This window comes from Coloeus monedula, assembly GCF_965178545.1.
Source record: "Coloeus monedula genome assembly, chromosome: 8".
NCBI lineage: Eukaryota > Metazoa > Chordata > Aves > Passeriformes > Corvidae > Coloeus > Coloeus monedula.
The window spans coordinates 1,031,440-1,052,042 of record NC_138788.1 but is presented as its reverse complement, the minus strand read 5'-3'; the positions used below and the strand labels follow the sequence as shown (position 1 = coordinate 1,052,042).

The 20,603-nt window shown below is 51.2% G+C and overlaps 1 protein-coding gene across 3 annotated transcripts in view; it reads right to left on the bottom strand.

Moving 5' to 3' along the window:
- SGMS1 (sphingomyelin synthase 1) overlaps nt 1-12,123 on the bottom strand; it is an 88,597-nt gene extending 76,474 nt beyond the window's left edge. For all 3 annotated transcript variants that reach the window (XM_082286528.1, XM_082286527.1, XM_082286530.1), the window contains exon 1: nt 11,982-12,123. The gene's annotated coding sequence lies outside the window, so the exon portion shown is untranslated. The remainder of the gene's footprint in view (nt 1-11,981) is intronic.
- Nucleotides 12,124-20,603: the final 8,480 nt, after the last annotated feature.

Sequence of the window (20,603 nt, the reverse complement as noted above, 5' to 3'; positions counted from 1 at the left end):
TCCATAAAATGGAGAAGTGCTGCTGGGGCTTCAGAGGAATCCTGTGCTCAGAAGCAAGGAGCCACTATCAGTGGAAAAGACCTTCCCTGGAATGCACAGACGCCCTGTTCAAAAGGGATAATGGGAACATAACACCAAGAGGAGCACTGCATAAAAACAGCAAAGTCATGACAATAAACAAACCCATCTGAAAATGGTTGGTTGTGCCCATTTCTGTGGAACGGCCCAGAACAGGGATTGTCTGCTTCCAGTTCCCAATCTAAGCAAGAAATTTAAGCTCCCTCGTCCTTAGGAATATCAGTAGTACAAGATATTCCACTTCTCAGCAAAAGAAACTTTTCCATGGCAGATTCAACAAGCCAGTTGGCCTCGGATCTGCCAAAAATGTGCTTTCTGGATCCACCTCCCCCCAGCCACAGGCCCCAAAACTGGACACACCTCAGGGTCAGGAATCTGTTCCATCCCTCTAAGAGCCATCTGTAACGTCTTGGGGCTCTGGCCAAGCAATTAATTCCTCCTAATTGCTGGAATGGGACCACCCCCAGCTGGAATTGCAGCCAGCTCTCCCTCCCTGCCCTGCCCTGCCCGTGGGGGATGCCGATTCCTGACTCCAGCCTCACATTCCTGCTGGGAAAAGCAGACCTTGGAACTGGGATCCCAGCGGCACGTGTGGATGTAAAGATGCAGGGGGATGTCCTGCAGGGCAGGCAGGTCACACTGACCCGGCACAGTGACACCTGTGACTGGGGCGGGAGCAGCACCGGGATGCCTCCAGTTTGGTGCTGGCTCCTCACAGCCAGCTTGGGGAGAAGTCAGACACGTCCCCCAGCAACCAGCAGGATGGGGATCCTCCCTCCTCGCCCTCGCAGCTCTGCTCGGTGTTTTGGGTCTTAAAGGAAGGGGAAGGAAGTGTGGCAAGACATCCTCCCAATCCCCACAATCCCACACTTGGAGGGGTGTCCCAATCCCCACAATCCACACTTGGAGGGGTGTCCCAATCCCCACAATCCACACTTGGAAGGGTGTCCCAATCCCCACAACCTCACACTTGGAAATTTGCTCAACAGCCTGACTGGGGAAAGGATGAAAAACAACCTGGATGGCACAACCCAGCTGCAGAAATGGGATCTGAAGTCCCAAAAGCAGGAGAAGGTTCTGCCCTCAACAGATGCAGCCACGGGTCTTCCCACACAGGATTTAAGATGGACTGACACATGTTGCAAGAGCAGCTTAATTAAGGGAAAAGTAAAATATTCTCCATAAACTCTAATACAAAAGAAAAACCAACACAGCCTCTAAATTTCTGATGCTGACCTTACCAAGCCAGGCTTTGTTTCCTTCTTCAGCACACTAAAAATCCAGTTTATGCTTCAACGACTGAATCACCAGTTGTTAAAACCTATCCCCATAGCTTTCATCCACTCCCCGAAGTTTCTAGGAAATTCACTGCATCTGCACATGAGAACCCAAGTCTGACAACCTTGTCAGAACAACATTCCCGGATTTTGAGCACAGGAACAGCACATACAAACAGGGTGGCAGACCTGGCAAAGGCTGGTGCTGAAATGGCAAATTCCCCTCCCCTCTCACCGTACCAAAAACCCCAAATGCAGCGCAGGGCTCTCAAAGCCGGGCAGGACTTGGGGGCTCACGGGATGGGACAGGGCCCCGAGGAGCTGGGAGTGGACAGGAGGAGGCGGGAGTGGACATGAGGAGCTGGGAGTGGACACGAGGAGGCGGGAGTGGACAGAGAGGAACAGCGAGCAGACCAGTCCAGAAGGCCACAAGGACGCGCCGACGGGTGATTTCAAAGTGTCTGATTTTCGCTGCATTTCTGAGCCTTGCACAATCCTCCCTCACTCCAGTGACAAGAGGCAGCACCAGAGGCAGCAAGCTGAACTTGGGAATATTTGCAAAGTCACGCTGAGAATACTTCTAGTAAATGCTGTGCTTAAAACCGTGTCGCCTTGCTGCACATCGACACTTACATGGAGGAATTATTTAAGTACACAACTCTGTAGGCATCTAAGGAAGTGTCCAGATAAGGAACAGCTCTGCTCCTTCTCCTTCTCTTCCCACTTGTGTGAGGCACTGGAGGAACGGTGCTGCCCTCACCCTGCCACTGTAAATCATAGCAATAAAAACCCCAATTAAAACCAAAAAGGTACTTTGCTCCAGACAATCGTGCAGGACAATCTGTCTTCTAAGGGCCTGACTTAAGCCCTTCATTTTTAAAAAGTACAGCCCAAATAAAAGAAGTAGGTTATTAAGCACCCAGCAGTCCCTTCACGTAAATGTCCATGGAGTAATTCACTGCTTTTATGAAAAAGGAAAAGTTTTTAAAGCAGACCGGGAAAGGAAACAAATCCTCAGAACCAGAAGAAGATAATACTGCCTCCAGAGAAGCCACTACAGAAACCACTCCTCATTTTATGTATTTTAATTCTTCACCCATTTTTAAGGCTATAAAGACAGCAGCATCAGCATGTTCAGCTCTCCAAATTCTCCACGTTTCACTCTGCAGTGACTGTGGAAACAAATGGACTTCCCCTCCCTTCCAGCTGAAGTTTGTGGGGCCTCTTTCATGACCATCAGCAACATGAAGACAAAAGGATGCAAGAACTCTACACCACCATTCTGCACTCAAGCATTGCTCCAGCAGCCCCAAATCCAGCAATCCCAGGCAGAGACTCCACGGTGCCCGAGTACTTCTGTCCGACAGCGAGCAGCACCAACCGATCAGGGAGCAGTCTGGTGTGCAAGTGTTACACTGGAATACACCCCACAGGCTGCACTGGGCTCTGTCCCAGCTATCCTAATTCAGGACAGTACTGGAAGCAAGCAAGTGTGAGCACTTCCAGCTGTCTGCACACATCCTGTCCCTGCACTGGCTGTTCACCAGCAGCAAGTCTCCTCCAGTTATTTCCAAGAGCAACACCCACCTCAGCTCAGTCTCCTGCAGACCCTCAGCTGCCTCTCATCTTTAAATAAAAATGAAGGTAACCAACACATCAGTCCCAAACACAGAGTTTGTTGACACAGCTGACAGAGTTGCTGCAGAAGTTAGTCCACTTCAGGGGTGCAGAAAATGTCATTCATGCTTTGCATGACACAGACCTGGAGGAAGCTCCCTGTGCTGCTGTTCCCCTTTGTGTTATTATTTCCCTCTTGATAAGGCCCTACCCTGCCAGGCAAACCACTGAGCATGTCTCCAAAACCTCATGGAGCAGCCTTTAACGCTGGAAACTGGGAATACAAGGAGAAGGTGAGGGAAGAAAAGACGGCTCTTTGACAGCCATGAATGAAACCAGCCCAGAAAGCTCACTTTGAACACATGTACCCCAACCTTGGCTTTCTCTGGGAATGAAATCTGAACCTGAAAGCGGGCATTCAGTGATAGGGATCAGAGGTTACAGCTCTGAGGTGTTCACTCCTCCCCTGGGTGCCAGGGTGGGAAGCCTCTGCCTACCACAAGCCACCCTGCCACCACAACCTCTCTCAGAGAGGAACACACCAGTGACAACCAGGCCGGGAAACACACCAAGCTCTTCTCCAGTGAACAAAGAATCATGGAATGGTTCCCTCCTGGGTTGGAAGGGACCTTAAAGCTCATCTCTGGTGAGTTCTGCACACGCAGTGAGCCCAGCATTTGGAACCTGCACCTCGCAGAGGTTGGGAGCTCAGTGTCCCCACAGCTCCCGTGTTAGGAACACACATCCAAGCCCCCTCCCCAGGTGTCAGGGTGTCTCTGTGGGAGTACAAAGCTCCCACCCCATAACACTCGTGCCGAAAAACGCAGCGAGACAGAGGCAGGCAAAGCTTTATCCACGTCACAGTTTCTATGAAGCTCAGAGCAGAAGGGCCAAGTGCTCCCTGGTTATTATCCCATGCCTGGGTTATTATCCAATCTTCAAATAAACACAAGTCATTAATTTATTAGCATGACATCACATCCTGCAGGCTGAATTTCAACACACAGCCATATAGTGGAACCACGTGGACAAATACAGCATTCATTCCCCAGGATTTCCAGTCTGCTTTCCAACCTTTTACCTCGGAAAGGCCTAAATGGATGTCCTGGACATGGAAACAAGATCCCTACGGAGTTAACGAACAAAAGACAAAACAATCTGTGAAGTCAACCAACATTTTGTAGAGTGGACAATTATTTTAAATATTTGCTCATATCCAATTACAAATGGGCAGCATTAAAGCACAATTACAGTGTGAGGGGGGATTACAAAGTTAAGAGGTTAAAGGAGATTGTTTGCATTAAGCACAATATTGGCAAAGGAGAAGTCTAACAGGAAGAATCATAAAAGGATTTTAGACTGGCAGCCACTCAATAAAGTGGCCAAGCAAAGTTCCCTACAGACAGTTAAAAACGACGCTGCTCAATTCACTCCTGCCCTGGTGGACACGAGTTAAGGAGCAGCAGTCAGAAGTTAAGATATTTAAGGAGCAGTTCATTAAGGACATCAACTCAGCCGGCCAGGCACAGAGAAGAAAGCAGCTAATGGCCTTTATTGCATCAATCTGGTGCACCTGTATCCAGTATCAGCTGGGGCTCAGGCTCCTCCCTCTCAGCCATTGGCACTGAATCAAGCTTGCAGCATCTCTCTCCACGCGAGGTGGGAACCCCTCTCCTTCCTTGGATGTCTCCAAACCCCAAGAGGACCCTGAGACACCTGACATTTCTTTGGGGTTAGTCTTGCTCAGAGGAGGAGGAGGTAACAAAGATTTGCCCGTGATTGTCATGTCCGCAAGTATTCTCCCAGCCACTTACCCTTCCTGAACCCATGGCTGAACTCTGGCACTCCCTCTCAAAAACATTACAATTATTGGATACAAGACACGTGGCTGGATGGGTCTGTGTCTTCTCAGCACAGACACTCGTTTTCTTGCAAGCAAAGAAATTCTGAACAAACCGTCAGAACTCAAATAATCCCCTTTGATAAATGCGCTTAGGGCCCTGTTTTTGTTTTTAAAACGTCCTTTGATAACACATCTATTCATGTTTTGAAAGGGAGAAAAACTGAATTAGGAAATTGCACAGGCACAAAAACAAAGGCAATTATCTGACAAGGGGTTTTGTTAATTTGTGGGTAATTGCTCATTACTGCAAAATAAGGTTTTTGCAGTGTTTCACGGAGAGTAGACAAGAGCCCCCAGCCCATTACTGAGAGTATTGCTTTTGGCAAAGACGAGCTTCTTCCAGGGTGGAGAGCCTCCATAAAACCATGATTCCATTAAATGCGGATCCCAAAGGTACCGGTGGGAAGGGAACAATGTGTTCTGTCGAGTCATTCAGCAGGGATCCTCACAGGCTTGCACTCCCCCTCGTCTGTCCACTCTTGCCTTGTTCACAGCTCTGCTTTGGACATCACCTCCCCTCCACTGCCTCTGCTGAGCACCCCCAAACTTCAGCACTTTGGAACATTTGTGTTCCTCTCCCTTCCTCTGAGTCCGGGTCACTTAATTATTCCATTAAAAACGTGTTCCCCAGAAACTCACCATCCACAGGCCACTGGCACCCCCTGTAAGGGGCAAAGCTCGCCCTGAGCTCCCCAATGGCCCACAAGGGCTGGATTTTCCCTCCCAGTTAAAGCAAGTGGGTTTTGAGCTCTGATGCATCACAGAATCCCAGGATGGTCTGGATTGGAAAGGACCTTAAAGCCCATCCAGTGCCACCCCTGCCAGGGGCAGGGACACCTTCCACTGTCCCAGGCTGCTCCAAGCCCCAGTGTCCAGCCTGGCCTTGGACACTGCCAGGGATGGAGCAGCCACCGTTTTTGTGGCTGCCAGCACTGAAGGAGGACACCCTGGAGTGCTCCCTTGGAGAAGGGCTCTGGGAGCAGCTCACCTGCTGGTATTTCCAGGTATTCCAGCAGCAATTGCTCTCAAGGCGCTTTCAAGGTCTTTTGCATCATCCTAACAGCAGAGCCATTTTTAAGCCTTTCAAAAGAGCTTTAAATTAACTTCCCTGACAAAGTTTTCCAGAGCAATATAACCTGACTAGGTAGAACTCCAGGCAGGGACACAGGGAAGACAAAGTGCAGACCTGAGAGCGGAGGAGACGCTCGGTGTAGATGGAGCTCCTTCATTACTATGTAGATTCAAAGCCATTCCTGCGGTCACTGAAGCACTACCCCAGCCCTCCTAGCAAGCAAAAATCCATTTTGTGTACAAATAGGGCTTTTACAGCTTTGGCACGGTGCTCGACTGCAGAGTCAAACTTTTCAATGCCTGATAAGATTTTACTTGAAAGTGGCAGGAGAGCTCATGCCAGGAGCCCGTATGGAATGCCAGCTCCGTGGCAGAAGGTCAAAGCCTGGTATCAGGAGATTTAATGGAAGCCTTTCAAGACAAACTTCTTAAAAGCACTGTGCTATCTAGGGAGGCACAGATTTACACCGCTTGGAAAGCCAAGGACCAACCTCTACGACTCTTTTCCCATCAAGGGTAATTTCTTGCACACTTTACCTCACGAAAAGCACAGCAGTAGTCTCCTTTTCTGTGTCTATCCAATCCTTGCATATTTGGCTGAAGTTAAGAATAAAGAAGTGTTTCATGCCAGAGGTTTTGTACAGACTGTCCTCTCCAAAAAATAAAAAAAACAAACTAAAAAAAAAACAACAAAAAAAACCCCACAGAAAACATCAACTGAACAAAAAACACCCTGAACAACCACATCCCCCAACCCCTCCTGAAACAACAAACCCTCAGGTGCAAAAGTTACTAATGTCCCGAACAAAAACCCCAGCAGACAGACACAGACAACTGAGTTTAAAGACCAACAGCCCAAACAGTCAACCTTTCCCCAGCAGTGCCCAAAACTATGGCTGGAGAAGCAGAAATTTCAATCAAACTGAAAGGCTCTATTGTCTTCACCATTTTTACCGAAGTATTTAGGGTTAAGTTGGTGTCAGCAATGACCCTGAGCAGATGTCAAGCATTAAGACTTTCAACACAGTGGATTTTGCCAGCTGTCACCACATGGTAATGTAAAAAGGGACAGCAAAACCCCATCAAACCCGGATCTGTCTGCTCAGGGTCTCCCCTTCCATCTACACAAATGCAGATCTGCCAAGTGCTCCTCCACTCTCCCATTAAAGCATTTCGATTGTCTGACTCTGCCATTTTAACAAATTCAAGTATAAGACTTCAAATTCAATTAGCACAAATGTCCCTGCTCCCAACATTGAATTTGCAAGTGACATTTAGTGGCATTCAACACACACGGAGCTAAGCTAATACACTAATGGACCAGCAAGGGAAATTGTAAAACACTCCCAATTGCAACGTTCTTTTTTAGTCCAAGAAATTAAAGGAGTAGGCTGCAGTGGACAGGAGATGACAGCTATTAAAAATTCTTCTTAAGCCAAGGCTGCAAAAGCTCTCCTCTCCAGATCCACCTCTTCAGAAAGGGGGAATTTCAAGGCTGTTTCAGTGCTTAAGACAGGATTTACAGCCTTTTCTGCTGGGTTTGCTTCTGTTTCTTCCTCCTTCTTTTTCTAATGAAGGTTTATACAAAGCAGCCCCACTGTGTTTTGTTCCCCAGACACGGAGAGCAGGGATGAAATTCCCAAGCCTTGCCCCAGCTAATAAGAATGTGACAGTGCCCACAGCACCCCAAAAAGCCAGTCCAGCAAACCCACCTGAGGAATTCTGCTACCACACCTGTTGGTAAGGAAGCTGCCAGTTTTCCTGCACTAGAAAAACGCAAAGCTTCAGAGATTCCTTGAAGTCTTTTTCTTTTTTTTCCAAGTGGCAATATGCTTTGCCTTAATTACATTTAAAGAGAAAAAGCTACCTCCAAGCAGCTTCAAAATCAGGGAGACAGAAGGCAGACCCGGCTGGGAAGTCAGGGAGAAAAAAAGCTTTTAGAGTCATGGCTAAGCAGAGGGAGATTTATTTTGCTGTGCATTTAAATCTAAGCAAATTAGCAGAGGCAAAACCTACGGAAGATGCCTTCCCAATAAAGATTTATTAGTGGTTTTCTTTGATTACGGATGTGTAATTGGACAGCAGAGCAGGACTGCAGCAGCACACAAAGGAAACATCAGCAGGACATCTTCTGTCCCACTCTGGATTTGCTCCCCTGAGCTGGATGACTGAACTGTGAAGCCCAGCAACAGCAGTAACTGCATTTCTTTAGGAAACATGTTATAGTCTCCAAAATTAAACTTTCTTTTCTCTTTCCAGCTCTCGATTGAGGACTATCAGAACAAAGCTTGTGTGGTACTTTCAAGAATTCAGCAGAGGTTGTTTCTCCCCTCAGCTTTCCCATGTTTGATAAGACCAGAAACAATACAGATAAATATTTTAGAGATGTTTAAGTCACAGAATCCCAGAATTTCCTTTGAGGAAGGCACCTCAAAGACCATCTCTTTCCACCCCACTGCCATGGGCAGGGACACCTCCCACCAAGCCCCACTGCACAGTTACACCTGGCAGCTTATTAGGATGGGTGTTCTTCTGACCCCTGAAAAGCCCAGGTAACCTGCACCAAACACTGCCTCTGCCGAGCAGATTCTCAAAATAATAAATTATGGCTGAGATGAAAGCATCCCAAAAAGCTGGTAGGTTTCACACATTCCTCAGTCTTCTGCATTTCCCCCAGCATTTTGGGGAAGGAGGGGGACAGGACTGTAATTATTAACTGAATGATGTCACACCACACGCTTTGGGAATTCAAGCTGTATTACAAGCTGGAGTTTCCATGCAGAACACCAGCCCTCCAAAGGGCTCCTGCCCCTCTCTGTGCCTTGGTGCCCTGGGCCCAAAAAGCCTCCAATGACACCAAAGTCCTTTGGAAAGCACTGACAGTACCTGGGAGCTCAGTTCATGACCATGAGATCCAAGAAACCTCTAAAAAACTCAGGTTCTCGAGCTCATTTTAAGCTCACCTCGACTTCAGAGCGCTTTCTCCCCGTACAGTTGGGTTTGATGTGCTGCACTTGAATCACAACTGAAATAGCATTGGGGTGCTCTGCTCCACTTCAGCAAAGAACAGCCTGGCCCTACCTGGCTGGGCAGCCTCAGAAATCCTGCCTGCCCTGCACACGCCCCTGCAAGCCGCCCCGGGAAACAGGGACCTCGTGCCATGGCCCACAAAAGCAGCCTTCAGGCCCGTGTGCAACGCTCCTTTGCTTTCTGATGGTGCTCTGTGGGTTTATTCTGCTCCTCAAACAGGCCCTTTCCCGAACCAGGGTCTGGATTATTTTTGAGCAATTTATTTTATTTTTTTTTTTTCCACGGGATGTCCTGCTGCCCCAATTAAAAAGCCTTTAATTCCGCAACCATTCCTTGCGGCCAGGCTGAAATTGCTTTTAAATCTGAGTAAGTCCCAGGCCACCCATATTTAGTGCACCAATTAACCAATGCTGAGCGATGCAGAGAGGCAGCAGCCAGAAGAAGGAAGAATTTTTAAATCCCCATCACCCACTGTGCATGGGTTCTCCCTCCACATGTTCAGTTCAAGAGAACTCAAGAATTATCCAATTAAAAGCAGCACCTATTCAAGCTTGATGAGTGTTGAGAGAAGCAACGAAAAACAATACATCACTGCCTTCTAACCATTAACTCTGAGCAGTCAAATAATATCCATAATACCTCCAAGTCCTGAAAATGATCCACCTACTTGGATTTATTCAATTTATAAGTGTCACATTAAAAGCTAGTTAACGTGCGAGATGCTGTCCCCAGGTTGAGAATGTGGAAGGAGAAAGAAGTGTGATAATTTGGGAATCACCATTTGGTGCACAGATCCCCAGCACAGTTTAAAGGCATCTGAGCTGAATTTGGTTCTGCTCCATGTGCCCGAAAACTCAGAAAAATCACAGCAATCTCTCTGGATTTAGAGGGGTTTATTACCCATGTTGTAAAAGCAGCCTTTACCTTCTGTCTGCCACCAACAACAGGGACTCTTTGCAAGCTCCAAACAATTTCACAAAGCCAGAGCAACTTTAACACCCATAAAATACTACGCAAAACAAACCAGAATGCAACTCCAGTGCAACGTCCGCTCCCCAAAAAACACACAGCCAAGCCCAAATCCACCCAGATGCACAGCAGTGTTTCCACTGCCTCCAGCTGCCAGGTGTTTTGTCCTGGTTCTGTGTTTTGTACTGGTTCACAGCTGGGCATGGAAGCCAACAAGAAAGCGTTTTCAGCCATGTGGACCTGGGAGAAGGGAGTCTGAAGGCATCACTACAAAACCTGCTGTCACACCAGGCTGCACCATCAGCCAAAGTGACACGAGGATGTTCATCGACAACCCAGAGCTGCTCTGCTAAGAGAGGCTGCCTGCATCAGCAAGCTTCAGCAGCACCATGTCAATATGGCAGAGCTCCCATTTTTTACAAATAATAATCTTTTTCTCTCTCTTCCCATCCTCTCTGCGTGTATTTATGGTGCCTGAAGGCACCAAGGCACTCTTTAATGAGGTTTTCACACAAGACAGAATAAATTAGAAACCTTGATCAAAACAGGCCCTCCAGGAGGAACACAGCACAAAGACAGCCACATGCCTTATACACCCTGAAAAATCCAAATACTGCAGCGGGGCAATCAGTGAGCCATTCCTCGAGCAAACAGGGAGCACACCCTCCTGCCAGGGTACCTGTGATGGCAAGGTCTCCCCTTCTCAACCCTGCTCTGCACCCCAGCACATTCATCCCCAAGAGGGGGACGAAGCCATTGCCCCCTTGCCACTCCATGAACCTCAGCCCCAGGGAGGCAGCGCAGCCCCAACGTCACTGCCATGGCCCGGGATGGGATGGGATGGGATGGGATGGGATGGGATGGGATGGGATGGGATGGGACGGGATGGGACGGGATGGATCTGCTTCCACTCACACCAGATGCCTCCAGCTTCCTTTGGAGCAGGGTGCATCCTGCCTTTGCACCCCAGTGAGCAGAGGGACTGGAATCCCCAAGGTGAGGGGACCGGCCTCACCCCCATGCTCCCACCTGAGCTGAGGGGACCAGATGTTCCCCCAGAGCCTCTGGGGCAGGGAGGACCAGACCTGCCACTCCAACACGCTGGGGAGGAGGGGACAGACCCGGCCAGGCTGAGGAGAACAGAGCCTCTCCTGGGTCCTGGGCTGCAGCCCCCGAGCTGGGGATGCCAGAGCTGCCCCGGTACCACCTGCAGCCCCCCGAGCTGGGGATGCCAGAGCTGCCCCGGTACCACCTGCAGCCCCCCGAGCTGGGGATGCCAGAGCTGCCCCGGTACCACCTGCAGCCCCCCGAGCTGGGGATGCCAGAGCTGCCCCGGTACCACCTGCAGCCCCCCGAGCTGGGGATGCCAGAGCTGCCCCGGTACCACCTGCAGCCCCCCGAGCTGGGGATGCCAGAGCTGCCCCGGTACCACCTGCAGCCCCCCGAGCTGGGGATGCCAGAGCTGCCCCGGTACCAACCTGCAGCCCCCCGAGCTGGGGGTGCCAGACCTCCCCCGGTACCACCTGCAGCCCCCCGAGCTGGGGATGCCAGAGCTGCCCCGGGACCAGCCGCAGCCCCCGAGCTCGGGGGACCACAGCTGCCCCGGTACGCCAGGGCCGTATCCCCGAACGGGGATGCAGCGCTCCCCCGGGTAGAGCACAGAGCTCCCGCGGGCTCCCGCGGCCGCAGCCCCCGAGCTGGGGGTGCCAGAGCTCCCCCGGGCTGAGCAGACCGCACCTCCCCGGTGCCCCCCGGGGCCGTGGGGCCCAGATCCCGCCGTGCTGCGGGACCGAAGCTCCCCGAGCTGAGCAGCCCGAAGCCCCCCCCGAGCCTCCGGTGCTGCGGGGGCCGGAGCTCTCCTCGCGTCCCCCGTGGCTGCGGGGGCCGCCGCCGGGATGAGGAGCCGGAACCCCCCAGGACACGTCCCCTGCAGGGGCGGCGGCGGCCGCGTCCCCGCTGTCACGGCCGGTGTCCCGTCCCGCCGCCACCCCCGGGCCTGCGCCGAGCCGGAGGCCGCTGGGTCGCCGCTCACTCACCGTGCGGAGCCGCGGCTCGGTGCGGGCGGGTGGGTGCGGCCGCCGGGCGGGTCCCCGGGCGCTGCGGCGGCTCCAGCCCGCTCCCCGTGTCCCGTTTGCAGTGCCCCGCTCCCGTGTCCCGTTTCCAGTGCCCCGCTCCCGTGTCCCGTGTCCCGTGCGGCGGCCGCGGGCGGGGCGGGGGCACCGCGCGCCACGTGACCGCCGTGTCATCCCGGCCGCCATCTTGTGCCCGTCCCTCCTGCCGGGAGCGCCGCGCTCGGACATCCCCATCCCTGCTTCCATTCCTATCCCCATCCCCATCCCCATCCCTGCTTCCATTCCTATCCCCATCCCCATCCCCATCCCTGCTTCCATTCCTATCCCCATCCCCATCCCCATCCCTGCTTCCATTCCTATCCCCATCCCCATCCCTGCTTCCATTCCTATTCCCATCCCCATCCCTGCTTCCATTCCTATCCCCATCCCCATCCCTGCTTCCATTCCTATTCCCATCCCCATCCCCATCCCCATCCCCATCCCTGCTTCCATTCCTATCCCCATCCCCATCCCTGCTTCCATTCCTATTCCCATCCCCATCCCCATCCCCATCCCTGCTTCCATTCCTATCCCCATCCCCATCCCTGCTCCCATTCCTATCCCCATCCCCATCCCCATCCCCATCCCTGCTCCCATTCCTATTCCCATCCCCATCCCCGCTCCCATCCCCATCCCAGTTCCCATTCCTATTCCCATCCCCACTCCTACTCCCATTCCCACTCCTATTCCCACAGGGATCTGCAGCCCCTCGCTGCCCAGCACAGCCTGGGGCTCACAGGGGCAGCCCGCTGCTCGCTGTGTTCTACAGAATCCCAGGATCCCTGAGGCTGGAAAAGCCCTCCCAGCCCATGGAGTCCAAGCTGTGTCTGATGCCCACCTTGTCCCCAGCCCAGAGCACTGAGTGCCACCTCCAGCCCTTCCTTGGACACCTCCAGGCATGGGCACTCCAAAGCTCCCTGGGCAGCCCCTGCCAAGGCCTGAGCACCCTTTCCATGGGGAAATTCCTGCTGCTGTCCAAGCTGAGCCTCCCCTGGCCCAGCCTGAGGCCGTTTCCCCTTGTCCTGTCCCTGTTCCCTGGCAGCAGAGCCCGACCCCCCCGGCTGCCCCCTCCTGTCAGGGACTTGTGCAGAGCCACAAGGTCCCCCCTGAGCCTCCTTTGCTCCAGGCTCAGCCCCTTTCCCAGCTCCCTCAGCCGCTCCTGGGGCTCCAGCCCCTTCCCAGCTCCCTTCCCTGCCCTGGACACGCTCCAGCCCCTCCAGGGCTCTCTGGCCGGGAGGGCCCAGAACTGGACACAGCCCTCGAGGTGTGGCCTCAAAGAAGCCATCCGAAACGCTTCTGAGCATATGTAGTGCCCCCAAAATATTAAATTCTGGTATCAGCATGGCTTGCTCGGAGCAGGTGAGGGGTAGCAGGGTGTGAGTTCTCCTCCTAAATCCATCTGGCAGCTTTCCAGTACCTAAAGGAAATCTACAAGAAAGATGGAGAGGGACATTTTAGAAGAGCACAGTGACGGGAGAAGAGGGAATGGCTTCCCACTGCCAGAGGGCAGGGTTAGATGGGATATTGGGGAGAATTCCCTTGTGATCCTGGACTGGGATGAACATGTCCTGTCTCAAGATCCCCAAAACCAGAGTGTACAGTGTTGGAGCAAACTCTGATATCTGCCTCTATTTCACTCTGCAGGAGCTCTGCTGGCCGTTGGGCTCCAGTTCTGTGTCAGCTCTGGAGATGTGAGACATCAGTCATCATTAATAAAATCTCAGTTAAAATAAAGTCACAGGGCAATTTAGCTTGGGAGCAACCCTTGGGTGTCACCATCTCCAGGCAGAAAGAGGCTCCAATTTTGTTCTGTGACAGCTAACACCTATTTCAAACCTTGCACTTCACAAATTGTGACTTCTAATACAAAACCTGGGTTTTTTCCATGGCAAAAGGTCAAAATAATTTCGTGCTGCCCACAGAGGGGTTCCTGCGTGTGCTGAGCCTGGCTCCCTGCAGGGCCGTTCCCCAGCGTGGGAAGATCCGCAAGGTCTGATTAAAACTTTTCCCGTATTTCAGGCGTTTGTTATCTCGCCAGCGTGGTTGCCAGCCAGGAGATTGTGGAGATAGCAGAGCCACACATCCAGCTCCCCCTCTCCCAGGCATGGGAGGATGACAACACACATGGGAGGGACTGGATGTGCCGGTGTGTCTCAGGAGCACTGAGCAAGAGACGTGTTTTACTGATCTTTGCACATAAACAAAACAAAATCTGAAAAAGCCCTCGTGACTTATCCCGATCAACAAGTGATTGCAGACATTACCCAAGCAAAATTAAGAATTAAGCTTGAATAAATAGTAATTTATGCACGGGGACAGGTGAAACACAATGGTGTCCTGGGCCTCTGTAAAGAGCTATCAGATCCTGCGCTTTCTAAAAACGGAGTTGAACCATTCTGAGTGAAAATTCTCTGTGTAATAAAACTCGAATTTACAGCCAGCTTGGAAGTGATTTAAAGGTCTGCTGTGACCTGCAGCTCCTCACAGATTTTCATCAGCACTGGTGAAGAAAGGACAAGTTTTGCTTGACCTCAAGATCCAGGCAACAGCTTTCACCCTGTGCAAACTGTTTCATAGTTAGGAAGGGAAATGCAGATGGAAGAGGATGGCTTTGGAGAAGGGTTCTGGAGAAATCCAGGAGAGGGGTGCTGGGGACAGCCCAGACATTGACAGTTTTGATTCTCTCATCCCTTAAAAGGAATTTATTTGTGAGTAGATCTAATACCGGCAGCTCGATTCTGGATTTTCCCAGGTTGACCGGGCTGGCTTGCATGAGCCTGGTTGCCCCAGGAAGAGTTTAGGAATACTGAAGGCTTGTGGGGGTGCTGGTGCATCTCCCTTGAGGCAGTGGAGCCTTTGGAGGGTTTGGCAATCCCAATCCCAATTTATCTTTCCATTTGCTCCCCAATCCCAATCCCAATCCCAATGTATCTTTCCATTTGCTCCCCTTGTGCGCTGCCATCCAGACGGGGCCATTCCTTATGGGGGTTCCTGCTTTTTGGCAGGGCGCTGTTTCCTTCCTGACTATCGTTTCTTGCCATGCCATCTCACTAATGCTCTAATAGGATTAATGTTGTCAACACTTCCCTCGGGGTAGCTGTACAATAAATCCCCCCCTGTCCAGGGTTGTTCCCCCAGGATGGGCATTTTCTCGCAGATAATATGAACCTGAAGCCTGTGCAAATTGGTTCCCTGGGAGCCTGACCTCCCTGTTGGGAATGACAAAGGGCCATCCAAGAGGCTTAGGAATAGCTGTCCCGGGCTGCTGCCTGGGCTTAATCCTGCTGAGCCATGTCTGTTCCTGAAAACAGCCTTTCCTGCCTGGGTACAACCAATCCCCAAGTGTGGGAGAGATTCCAAGAGTGTGCCGGCACCAAGGCTGGGTTGGACATTGGGGCTTGGAGCAACCTGGGACAGCGGAAGGTGTCCCTGCCCATGGCAGGGGTGGAACTGGATGAGCTCAGCTGGGGGTTTCTCCTGCTGGAGCTTTGAATAAATTGATGAATCAGAATCAATGTGAACGGATCAACAGTGAATTGCTAATAGGTCGCAATCATTAGGCATTGACCAATAATCCATAAATTAATGATGTTCCACTTGAAGAGATATTTCTGTTTAGAAAGGTACGTTGACTATTAGCATGCTGATACTTTACTAATGAACTAATATTAAACTAACTTCAGTAAAATGTCAGTTACCTTCATCTTACCTCACTTACTGTGGGTCCTTCTTGCAGTGCAGCAAAGACCCTGTACCATCATTTATGCCATCACCTGATGACATCATTTCCTTACTGATGGCATTTATGTCATCATTTCTGTGGGTTGCATCATTTATTTAGTGCTTTTACCCATTATACCATTTACACCAAACAGCATCATCAACTCAATGTCTTTGTGATGTCATTTTGGAACGATTTGGACCCCATATGACATCATTGATTCAGTGTCTTTACAGCAAACCCTGATGTTTGATGGGGTTGTACTGACTGTGATGGTTTCAAAAGCCTTAGAAATAGAAACAGCCAGAGAGGTCATTGCTCCAAATGTGTAGAGTCCCACAGAGCTTTGTCCCTGTCCCCTGATGGCGGCAAGGGCTGTTAAGAACAAGGCAGCAGAGCAAAAAATCAGAATTAAATACGTGGTGAATTGAGTCAAGCAAAGAGCACAGTGAATCCACATGCTGTGGCTTTTAGGAACCGCAGGGCAGGGCTGCTAGCTGCAGTATAAATGGGAAAAGAGACCAAAATCCCTGTTTCCACAGGATGCAGGAGATTCCAATTCAGCTACTTTGTTATTCAAGCAGTGATTAATGGTGAGGTGGCGTCATCCTCTCTGATCAGTGGTATTAAGCAGTGATGTGTTGCAGACAAATAGCATTATAAATGCAAGATTGTTTCAGATCATTAGGAAAATACGCAAACTCATTTCTTTAATTAATCTTGTTTTAATGGCTGATTGCTTCTGATTAAAATAGCACGTGTCTTTGGGGGAAATGCGTCAAAACTGGAAGTAAAAGGAGAAACTCTTAATGGGGGGAGGGCAAAAACATTTCCCCACTTAAGGAGAAGAAGAGATAAGAATGACAACGAAGTGTGGAAGACGGTAAAAGAAGGAAGACAATTCCAAGGAGAAAACAAGCCAGCAGTTCTCCAGATGGGACTGGTGGGTTTCCCAGAGGCACAGGCTGTCACTGCCTTTGCCAGAGCATCCCTCTGGAAGCGGAGTGTCCTGACTGGGCTGGGCACTGCTGCCCCCAAGGTCCTGGGGACTGGACATGTCCCTGGGCTTCAGGACCAGAGACAGGACAGCCCAGGGCACCACCATTGCATGCCTTCAGTGGATCCAGCATCTCCTTTAGCGCCATGCCAGGCATTTCCCATGGGACACTGAAAGGGGTGACAGAGGATCCCGAAAAACGGCTGTGGGATAGAAGCTGCAGCTCAGACTGGGCTGGAGATGTTGAGTAGCCATGGGGCCGGGAGCAGGATGGAGCTGATGGTCCCAGGTGTCCCACTGCAGATATCCCCGCTCCCGGCCCCTTCGGCGAGCGACACGCTTCTCCAGCATCCCGGCAAGTTTTCTCCTCCCTCTTTCCCTTGCTGCTAACGGGGTTTGCTGCTCCTCTTAGGGAAAAAAAAAAGCTGTTTCCAGAAAGTGCTGTATTTCCTGAGAATGGCGACTCCCAGGCTCTTCAAATCCCTCACCCCCTTTCCTCCTCCACGTCTGGCTCTGGCGCTGCCTCCTCTCCCAAGGAGCGAGCGCCTGCTCCTGACCAAGCTCCTCAAAACCCGCCAGGCGTTCCCGGGCTGGCGCCGCTCCTCAGCACCCGTTCACCCGGGAGCGGGGTGTTTTTAACAACCCCTTTAACACCAGCATGTGCTTTGCAGCCCTCCTGCTGAGTCAAGGAGGGGCCTGGCAGTGGAGGGCACGGTGCCAGCCTCTCCGTGTCCGAGGGTCACGGGTGGTACGAGGTGACAGGGACAGCAGCGTTACAGCAGCAGCTCCGCGGGGCCATTAGCTCTGTGCTCGTGCTGTGGCAGGAGTTTGGATCAGATTTGCTCTGAATTCCTACCGAAATGGCACCTCACGTGCTGCAGCCCTTGGTTTTTCCCACGATGCCAGTGCGGCTCGTTCCAAAAGCTTTTACTCCGCCCCGACATGAACAGAGAATAAATAAACGTTGAAGTGGATGTGGATCGCTGCTGTGCTGCATGTCTCGGCGTGCCTGTTTCCGTGGAAAACCTGTGCTTATCCCCAAAAGGGTTTTGCAGACACACCAGCAGGGCTCAGCTGAGCCTGGACCAGAGCCGGCGCTGCTGCATCCTCCCTGCAGACGGAGCCTGCGTGCTCGGGCAGGTCCAGCAGCCCAAAAGACATTAATTATGGAGTCATTAAAACTCAGTTACCTCTCCAGGCAGGAGTTAGGAGAAGAAAAGCTTGCTCTGGGAAATCAGCAGCAGCAAGGTGGGATTTTAGCAGTGCTGTGTCTCTGCAGTGACTCAGGGAGCCCTGATTAGCTCCAGGCTTTCGAGAGAGAAGATTACCTTGCAGATGCTCCCTGTATTCACTTTGCCAGCAGGTTTATTCTGCAAGCAACATGCTGAAATCCTGGGAGAACAGGAGGGAATGGCTTTGCTAGTGCTCAGGGCTGAGCTTGCAGCATGGCAGAGGCTGGGAAGAGGCAGATTTCTTGGGGCAAAGGGCCTAACAGTGAATTTGTAGGAATAAGGATTGTTTCCTTGGGACTGGCTGGGGCTTCCCGTGGTGCAGCTGTGCCCCTCCAAGCAGAGTCCATCCCAAATGTCTCCAAGATGTCTCTGAGCAGAAGGAGAGGCCACTGGACCCCACTTTGCCTCCTTCTCTCTGGCTGTGGAAGCCCAGCTCTCACAGCCTCTGCTTTCCCTGGCTGCCACCCACCCCTGCCTGGGTGTCCCCAGGCTCGCTTTGCTTTGGAGATGCCTTGGAGCCCCAAACTGGTCCCAGTGCCCAGCCATGGCCTCCCCAGTGCAGAACAGGAGGAAATGCCCCCCCCTTAACCTGATGTCAAGTTGACAAACAGGATGATGCCTCCAGATCATCTTCAAGTCACCTCCTTTTGGAGACCTGGGAAAACCTGGCTGTCCCCCTGTGTCAGGCCACTGAGCTCTAGACCCTGTCACTTCCACGGTGCCCAAGGGGCAGGAGCAAAAGGATACCTGGAGGCTCCCAGTGGAGCTCTGTGTGGCTTTCTGCTGAGCCCAGAGATGTTGCAGTCACCAGTGGCAGCTCTCCTTCCTGCTCAGTCCCGGGATCCCATCCTGGAGGCTTTTTCATATCACACCCTCTATTTGTCCTTCACATCGCTTGGTTTTAGGAGCTGCCATTGCCAAAACAGCGGTTTGGGGACTCTGTGCTCCTGTCGTGCTGGCACCCGGAGAGGGCACGAGTTTCATTCCCAAGCTGGATTTTCTCGGTTTTCCCTGTAGGGGCAGCAGTTGCCTTTCAAGCCAGCCTAAAGGAAGAAAAAAAGATCTGTGTTTCAAAATCGAACTCCTGTTCCCAATGACTGCAGCTGTGATAACAGGGCTAACGCCAGCATCAGCCTCTGCTAAGTGGGTTTAGCAGTTACCATGCTGGACTCAGTGCCTAAAGCTGCCTAGTGATTTGTGACCTGTGTCCCCAAGCCAGCTCCATTCCTCAAATTAGCACAAAGTCTATAAATCAAGCTTCTTTTTATGATAATAATGATAATAATAATAATAAAGATATTATGGTTGTCCTGATGGAGTGCAGGCAATAGTCTTGCCCTGGAGTGGAGATCTCCAGAGCTCCCTTCCCAACACTGCTGCTGTCATGCAGCAGGTGAGGGAAATGAAGGATAGGTTATTAGGGAAAGGTTCTTCCCCCAGAGGGTGGTGGGCACTGAACAGGATCCCCAGGGAATGGTCACAACCCCAAGGCTGCCAGAGCTCCAGGAGCATGTGGACAACACTCTCAGGGACAGGGTGGAATCGTAGGGGTGTCTGTGCAGGGTCAGGAGCTGGATTTGATGATCCCTGTGGGTCCCTTCCAACTCTGGCTATTCTGATTTTGTCCTTAAAACAGAATAAATCTCTGTCTGGATCCCCTCATCCCTTCAGGGAACCATCACGTAAAACAGGTGTATATCCTCTTACCAGCTTGATAAATATATAGAATCAAATACATTTTTAAGGCTTAATGTTCTTCATGTGAGGACGAGCATCAAACATTTTCCAAGCTTCAGGGCTTTCACAGTTTTCCCTGTAACAGCCTCTGGATACAATAATCTGATGCTGCTTTTAGGAAGAAAGGAAACAAGGGGAGAAGCTGATGATAAGGTTCTCATTTTGATGGCAAATGTTGGTAACTCAAAGATTTAACACCAAAGTCCAAGTGGAGCTAGAGTACATTACTTGAGTGGGATTGCAAAATAGCATAAACCATAGAAAACTCGGAATGGTACAACCTCCTCACTCCTGCCGAGCCTGGACCCCTTCAGCTTGGCCACACAATTTGTAAGTGTAAAAAAATGTCATTTCCACCTCTGCTAAAGAAAGAAAAGGCAGCTCAAAGCACCTTGGTGGCTCAGGCACTGCTGGGGCTCAGACCTCCCCCCGCCCCAGGCCGCGAGTTCCTTTCAAAGGAGAGGATGGCAGAGGGCGTGTGGGAAGAAGGCAGGAGGTGGAGCGGCTCCCATCAAATCCAGCAGGAGTTTTGTGTGGAGCACAATCCTATTAGCAGTGTTATTCACGGGTCACGGCCTGAGGGCCGAGGGTTGAATGTGTTTGTTCTGCAAACTGGGCTAATATTGTGAGGACCATAAAAGAGGATGTGTAACGTGTGTCTGGCCTCTTGCTGGTATCAGAGATCACAGCAGAGAATATTTCCTTGAAATTGTATTAGCTCCTATCCAATTTTAGAGTAACTTACAGCTAGGAAAGGCTTCCATGTCATTAATAACAAACACCATCTTTTTAATGTTTAATACATCAGAAATCAGAGCAAAACTTTTTGCTCTTGATTTGGAATGAGACAGCTGGAACAA